The following is an 8,520-nucleotide window of genomic DNA, read 5'->3' on the forward strand; positions in this document are numbered from 1 at the left end:
AGTATGCATGTGAAACTCTTGCATTTTATTCATGATTCTGATACCAATACACTGTAGAGGGCTTTTGCAAAAGTTGATCTGCTGGGTGCTACAAATAAGCTTGAGACTAAACTCTTTGTCACTGTTCTCTTGTAGATGTGGTTGACTTAAGGTTAGTCACATTTCATCTACTTTCATACATATATTCCCTAAAAGATCTTGTCTGTTCCAGAGATCACACAATTCTGGAGTAAAAACATTTGGAGTTGGTTACTACTGTATGCCAAGTACTTTTCCCATCCTATTTCCATTTTTCTCAAAATTTCTTATTTCAAACATATAACTAGACCAAATGGGTTATTTTGTGCAAAAGGAAGTTTTTAACAACAAACCTTTCCAATGTGGCAATTCAGTTGCAAAGAAGAATCTTCATATTTATAGGCTCTGTTTTCAGTTGATTAAAAAGAAACTAACAATCCTATCTTATTGCTATGGTAAGCCCTAACTGTGATTATACCTTATTTTGGCTAAGTTTCAACAATTCAAGCTCAGGTTACTCTCACAGATGATTAAATAGTAAAATTACTTTTACAAATGTGAAACCAATTTCTTCCTTAGGGGAAGGGAAATGGGAAGGAAGAAGCCAGTGGAGATGAGGCACAACATGGTAGACAAGGTACATAAAGCTGGGTATTCAGTGCATGATTTTGGTCACTTTTCACAACACAGTGGTTATTTTCTTGTATCTCTTACTATGCCTACAATAAAAGACAGTGCTAAACCTCTAAATCAAAGCAAATTTGATAAAACATTCACTTTCAAATTTTATACATACATGCATTTCTAATTATAAAGTCTCTACAATACATTTGCATGTTTTCATAGACTAACATATATCACACAAACTCATGGAAGTCTTCTGTTATGTTCTTAATTTTGCCTAGATCTGACATTATCTTCATAAATATTCAATTAGGCCACAAACAAAAGTACTATAACTTTTTGAGTCTATCCACATTTTAAAGAAAAAAACAGATCAGCGGCAATTCCATAAAACAGAAGGGATGTCAATCCTTCACATTCTTTTGCTTTTTGTGTCAGTCATTTGAAAAACACTAGAAGCTGACATGAGGTTTTCTATATATTGTCCAAGAGCTTGGTTGTCTGATTTTAGCTTCCTATTTTCTTCCTTAACTGCATCTACTCTTGTGGAGAGATCTTCAAGTGTGTGCCGAAGTTACAACAGTTGACTACTAAGTCGTTGTTTTTTCCTCCAGTTCCACATGATGTCCAGCATCAACTGCGTCTGTGTTGGCATTCATTATCTCCAGTGACAAACTTGGGCACTGGGTACAAAACCCTGGATAAATGGTCGGCCGTTGGAGGTCCTGGGAGTGGGAGGGATCTAATTGTTGTTTTTCTGTGGTCAGGGTGTCCCTAATAAAGGGTACAACAGAGAGAAGAGAAACATCCTCAGTGTTCCCCTTGGGTATTGGGAGCATAATACTCTTAAATTCTAAGACAACCACTTTCCAGGGCTAGGGTTAAGATAACTGGCTCTGCAAGATGCAAAGAGCAGACCCAGGTAGAAGTGGTAGCCAAACATCTTGCTGCTAACATAGGTTCAACCTCAGTCTATGGACTTCTGCCAACTGGTCAGGATTATCGAGGAGAATGGTGATGTCTACGATAGTGGCAGTGTGTGGTGAGGGGAGGTAATAAGTGTTCACACAGTCTAGACTGGCCTCCAAGACTTGCTTGTAGGTGTGCGCAGTTTATTAGTTTCCTTGTGAGGCAGTGACAATAATGAACCACCTAACACCCATTTCCCCTTTCTTCCTCAGTATCTGAATTTTTGGAAGGCAATGAGGTCCCCAGCTGAAAAATTGCATTTCCCAATCTCCCTTGTGGATAGGAGTGGTTAATGAGATTTAAGCTGAAGTTACTGTGTCTGCCCTCTGCTCTTCCTTCTTGCAGCCAGGAACATGAACAGCAGCTGTAGCAGCCATTCTGCACCTGTGGGTAGATGCCATGAGCAGGAAGCAGTCAGGGTCACCGTTGACATCACAGAACTGGCATTTTAGCCGTGGATTGTCAATCTTTGGACTACTTTTATGTGGGAGACAAAACAAACAGGCACACAAAGCCCTATATTGCTTAAGCCACTGATCTATAGGTTTTCTGTATAATCCTGACATTCACACTGCTGACATCACTTGGCTTATGAACTGATTGCTCAGTATGGATTTCTTGTTTGCTGTGCTCATGACCTCTTAGAGAGGCAAGACTCACCCTTCACTCTTACTATCTCTGCTCCCAGTTCCACAGGGTCATTGAGACTGTCTGCCTGAGACTATTCAATCTTTTAAGTTACCTGAAGACAAGCAACTGGGCTCACTAGCCACCTGCAACATCAACAAGATGGGTCTTCGAACTCTTTGCTCAGCCCACTCTGCCTGGGGAACTCTGGAAGATTCTTTCATGGACTCTTTAATTTGTACCCAGAGGAACCACTCAGCTGGGAACTTGTTACTCCTGAGATTTTCTTCCTCAAAGAGAGTTGCTTTTGAGATTTAACTGTATATGTGTAAATCTTCCAGTTTGCAGTTGACACAAGATTTCCTGGGTAGTCAATGCCAAGCTTATAAGGGAAAATCCCATGATGCTCTCAGAGAAGGAAGCATGTACAAGACAATGTATTATTTTAGGGGGAGGCACTTCAAGGTGTGGGACTTCAAGTCTTCCAATATGAAGGAGACTTTGCAGTCAACACATCCAGAGATCATCACTAAGAAGATCTAGGCTAAGCTCTAACCAGCATTCCAGTGCCAATGAAACAATGTACATCTGTAGGTCTTTCCAGAATATTGTGCATAAACCAAATCTAGCTGAGGCAAGACCAAATAATCCACATGCAGTGATCAAAATGGTAGAAACAGAGATCTGCAAAAGTGTGCTAACATGGCCTTTGAGAGTCAAAGAGAACTGGGTTCAAAGCCTCTTTTCCTCATTAGAAATGAGAGTGTATCTTGGCAGGTTGTTGAGGATGAAATAAGCAGCTGTGAGTAAAGGGGACTGGCCATCAAAACACAGAATAGAGGCATGGGGGAGATAAGCTCTGGGGTGATCAGAATGGGCTTTGCCATCCTAGAGGTGATGGTCTGAATCTAGCCTCCTTTACTTATTTCTCTGTGACCTTGGACAAAGCAGCTCACCTTTTTAAGAAAAAAAATTTTTTTTAATATTTATTTATTTTTGAGACAGAGAGAGACAGAGCATGAACAGGGGAGGGGCAGAGACAGAGGGAGACACAGAATCAGAAGCAGGCTCCAGGCTCTGAGCCATCAGCCCAGAGCCCGACGTGGGGCTCGAACTCAGGGACCGCGAGATCGTGACCTGAGCTGAAGTCGGACGCTTAACCGACTGAGCCACCCAGGCGCCCAGCAGCTCACCTTTTTAAATCTCAATTCTCTGATCTGAAAAAATATGGATAATAAACTCTGTTATTGATTGGGTTCTTGCGAGAATTATGTGACATCAAGCATGTCATATAAGCACGTAGCAAAATTCCAAAAAACAGAACAATATTTCAATAAGTAATACTGCCATAGGCCAGCTTCTTCCTCCTCCCTCTCCCCTCCTTCCTCCTCCTCCTCCCTCCCCTCCTCTCCCTCTTCCTTCCCCTCCTCTTCTTCTTTCTTCTACTACTTCCTCTTCTTCTCCACCACTTCTCCTCCTCCTTTCTCTCCCTTCTTCTCTTTCTTCTCCTCTTCCACAATAATAGGAAAGAGCAGATTATTTTCTCTTTTATACCAAAGAATACATTAACATGCTCCTTGGACTAGGAAAAATTGTTTCCTATATATTTAGTCAATGTTTTCCAAGTTTTATTCATTGGAATGCTAGTTATGACAGAATCATTTACTGCTCACCAAATATCCATGTGCATCTCATATTTCCCAGTCCCTTACAGGGTCTATATGACCCCTGTCATATAGTGGGTCTATATGACCCCTGTCATATAGTGGGGCTATATGACCAGTTATGGCCCATGAGTAGTCAGCAGAAGTGATGTGTACCATTTGAGCTCAGAGCATAGAAGAGTGACCACTTCTTCATGTGCATTCTTCCCCAGGCATGGCAAATCCTGGAGTTACACATTTGAGATGGACACAAAGTATTGGAACTGCCATTAGTTTGAGTTCCTGAGTGGTTATTTGGACCCACACTGCCTGTATTTAGCTACTGGATTTTGATATTGATTGTTATGACAGCATAACCTAGCATATCTTGACTAATAGAAATATTTGTAGCAGCCGCTGATATGAATTACACAAAAAACTACTTCAAGGTCAGATAAGCTTAGAGAGTTGTAGGTTACAGAACAGGTTTATTCTGGACTTTGTGGGTCCTTTAATTGTTAATGTCCCTTGTGAAGCTCCAAGTTTTTCCACAATAATCTGACAAAAGATTATTTATTCTTTAAATGTTTATTTCTTTTTGAGAGAGAGAGAGAGAGCACACGAGTGGTGGAGGGGACAGAGAGAGAGGGAGACACAGAATCTGAAGCAGGCTCCAGGCTCTGAGCTGTCAGCACAGATTCCAATGTGGGGCTTGAACTCACGAACTGTGAGACCATGACCTAAGCCCAAGTCAGACGCTTAACCGACTGAGCCACCCAGGATCCCCAAGATTATTTTTTTTAATTATTTTAAAGGAAGCATGTTATACAGGTCTAGTGTTCCATAAAATACACTTCAGAAAAGTGTGCTTGGTTAATTGACTGTTTCCTACTGAGACCCATCCTTATTTTTCTATTTCCATATGAATCCAAGCAATGTATTCCTGCAGTTCCCTACTTTTTCTATTCCAACATTTCTACATTCCATGGCTTCCCATTACTCTTAATTCTTTTTCTTCCCTCTGAATCCCAAATTGCTGAGCCCTGCTGGAAAATAAAAGGTGGTAACTGACTGAACCTCCAATGCTATTGCTATGCCCTGTTAAGCTCCTAGAATCTGTAACCTTTTATTTCATTTTCAGTCAATTCCCTGTAAACCCCCCACCACAGCTTTTCTTTTGTTCACTTTGCTAACACCTCAAACTTACCCTTATGCCCCCTCAGAAGAAGACCTCATTACCTACTTTATGGAAAAGATCAGAGTCATCCAATGTAAACCTTCAATGCATCTTCTCCTCTTCCTATTTTATGTAGATCATTACTGTTCTGTCTTATCTGAAAAGAAAAAAATTTGTTTTCTATTTTAGACATTCCCCAAAACCCAGCCAAGCTATTTTTTTCTATTCCTTGTGTCTGTTAAGCAGCTTTTAAGCTTTCAGCAAATGAACACAGTAACCACCAAGAAGTAACCAAGAGCTTCTTAAAGCCCCCTTCGTTTCCTCAAATTTAGTTTTTTTTACCCTGTGTGCTTTCCCCTTGGCCATCTCACATCCTCTTGTGACCTTGATGTAACTCTATGCAGATAAATTGTGAATCTAGGTTTTCTTCTTTCTTGTTCTTGAAGATACAGATTTTTGTCTGCCAGCTGGGCACCTCCATATGAATGCCTCAGGTATCTCACCATTCAAATCAAACACATTATCTTTTCTCTCTTGTGTATTCCTCTTCTTCTGCTTTTTCTGGAGTTGGCCTCCCAGGAACTTAGTGCAAAGTATCACAGATATCTTTGCCTCTTCCTTTCTCTTAACTCCATCTGCTGTGTTGATAAAAGACCTCCTCTTTCCTTTTCTGTATCTGTTTCTTTAGTCCTCATTCCTCAGATATGGACCAAAGAAAGAGTTCCACAACTGGTATTTCCAACTCCAGTCCCCACTCATAAACCCCCTCCTAATTGGTGCCAAAGAAAGACTTGATGGAATTCAACACCCATTTGTGATTCAAAAATAAACAAACAAGCAAACCAACAAGGAAACAAACTTCCTGGCAACCTAGAAATATAAAGACAACTACAGTGGTAAAGATTGTCTCAAACTGGCAGCCAGTACTATACTTATCAATAAACATTGGGACATTCTCATTAAGGCCATGAACAAGACAGAGATGCTTGCTATTATAATTAGGCAGCATTATAAAAAAAAAGGAGACATAACCATAATAAAGAATGAAGCAAAATTATCTTATGGTATTAATTGATTTTTTGAGCCAATGGATGAAAGAATGAATCTCATGGAAAAATATTTATATATACAAATATATAAATATATATTGTTGAGTGAAAAAGTAGTGGCTAAAAAAAGAACATAAAGAACATGATCCTAATTTTGTGGTGAAAATAAATGCATATTGATTGAGTGAATGGGGAAAAATTTCATGACTGAAGAAATTTAGTTTGCAAAAATTTGTCCACTGTAATCTTAATTTTGTTATTTTTTTTCCTAAAATAGATCTTCAGATATATAAATGAAATTTTATTTTGTTTTTGTGTTTGTTTCATGTGTTCTATAAAGAAATAGATTCTTTTGAAATAAGCAAAATGTTACATATATTTACATATATATTTATATAATACATATATATGCAACATATATGTTATAATATATTATATAATACTATTATATAATTATTATATTATATACTACTATATAAATATTATATTATATAATAACATATATATGATAATATATGTTACATATATATGTATTATATATGTATAACAACATACATATATATATATGTGTGTGTATATATATATATATATATAACCAAGCCTCTAATTTTTAGGTTCCAGTATAGATACCAGGTGAAGTTTAATATCCTTGCCATTTCCCTTGTGACTACCTAAAGATTAGCTACTCATCACCCCTTTGCACAAATTCTAATCCTCCCTCTTAGATATAAAATGCCTTAGTTTGTCCTAAATACAAAAAACATTACTTTCTGTCCAAGAACTTCCAGGCATAAGACACCCATAGGGAAACTTCTATTTAGAAGCTATTTGTTAATTGGTGTCTCTGTTCTCAGAAATTCAGTGAGTAAATCACAGATCTAGACCAGGAATTTACCATTTCAGTGGATAAAGAAAGGAGGACATTGTTGTCTTGTTTGAAGCAACAGAATTCACACAGAACCTGAGTCACAAAGAGTATTGTTCAGCCCTGCTTCTGTTAGAAGTTAGGAAGAACATTTTGAAGCTTATGACCAGAAACTGCCATACAAGAGCCCAACTTAATTAAAAATAATAAATCCATCTGATTCAGGAAATTTAGCTATGTTTCCCAATGACTTAATCCTCCTCTGCTTGTTACCTTATTTTTTGGATTCTCTTGTCCTCAACTTGACTTGGTCCTAGGTTTTTAAATTTCTGATCTCCTTATTGTGAATTCTGTTACCAGTTCCCAGTGTTGGCCCTCAGACCATGCACCTGTCAAGGTCTCTGGGGTTCATCTCCGCCCAGCTCATGAGGTTGGGCATGACATTTCATGCCAGCTGTACATTCAGTTAATTAATCAGGTCAGGCAATAAACAATTGTAGGTGCTAACACGGCAAACCATAGGGTATGCTTTTGAGTATATTCTTGCTTGAGGTTTACTGAGTTTGTTGGAATTGTGAATTTATAATTATCATCAAATTTAGAAAATGTTCAGTCTTTTATCTTCAAATATTTTTTCCCCCTCTCTTCTTCTGAGATCCAATTATATATGAGATAACTTGTTATTGTTCCACAGGTCTCTGAACTGTTAATTTTATTTAGTTGTCTTTTTTCTTGTCTATAATTTATTTTTGATAGTTTCTATTTCTATTTCTTCAAGTTCACTGATCTCTTCTTCTGCAGTGTCTAATCTGGTGTCAAGCACATCTAGTGATTTTTTTTTCCACCCGTTTCTACATGTTGTACTTTTCAGCCTTAGACTTTGATTTGGTTCTTTTTTTTAAATCTTCTATTTTTATATACCTTATGTTCATGGTTCATTTTAAACCCTGAGCATATTTATAATAGCTATATTTAAAAGTCTTTACTCATTCCACAATTGATATCATTTCTGGTTCTGATTCCATTGACTGATTTTGCTTTCTGGGTTATAGGTCCTTGGGTCTCATTTACTATTTATTTCGTCATATGTCTAGTCGTTTTTTATTGAATGCTGCCCATTGTGTTATGGGGTGTGTATTGCATGGGTTTTGTTGTCTTCTTTTGTTAATTACTTAATTAATTTTTAAATTTACATCCAAGTTAGCATATGGTACAACAATGATTTCAAGGGTAGATTCCTTAATGCCCCTTACCCATTTAGCCCATACCCCCTCCCACAACCCCTCCAGCAACCCTCTGTTCTCTATGTTTAGGAGTCTCTTATGTTTTGTCTCCCTCCCTGTTTTTATATTATTTTTGCTTCCCTTCCCTTATGTTCATCTGTTATATATCTTAAATTCCTCATATGAGTGAATTCATATGATATTTGTCTTTCTCTGACTAATTTTGCTTAGCATTAATACCTTCAAGTTCCACCCATGTAGTTGCAAATGGAAAGATTTCATTCTTTTTGACTGATGAGTAATACTCCATTGTATGTATATACCA

The 8,520-nt window shown here is 37.8% G+C and overlaps 1 pseudogene; it reads right to left on the reverse strand.

The window, feature by feature from the left end:
• Nucleotides 1–931: 931 nt before the first annotated feature.
• LOC147580798 (short coiled-coil protein pseudogene) lies at nucleotides 932–1,316 on the reverse strand (annotated as a pseudogene).
• Between the last annotated feature and the right edge of the window lie 7,204 nt (nucleotides 1,317–8,520).

Source organism: Puma concolor, chromosome B2 (assembly GCF_028749965.1).
Source record: "Puma concolor isolate L17-30 chromosome B2, mPumCon1.1.hap2, whole genome shotgun sequence".
Classification (NCBI taxonomy): Eukaryota; Metazoa; Chordata; class Mammalia; order Carnivora; family Felidae; genus Puma; species Puma concolor.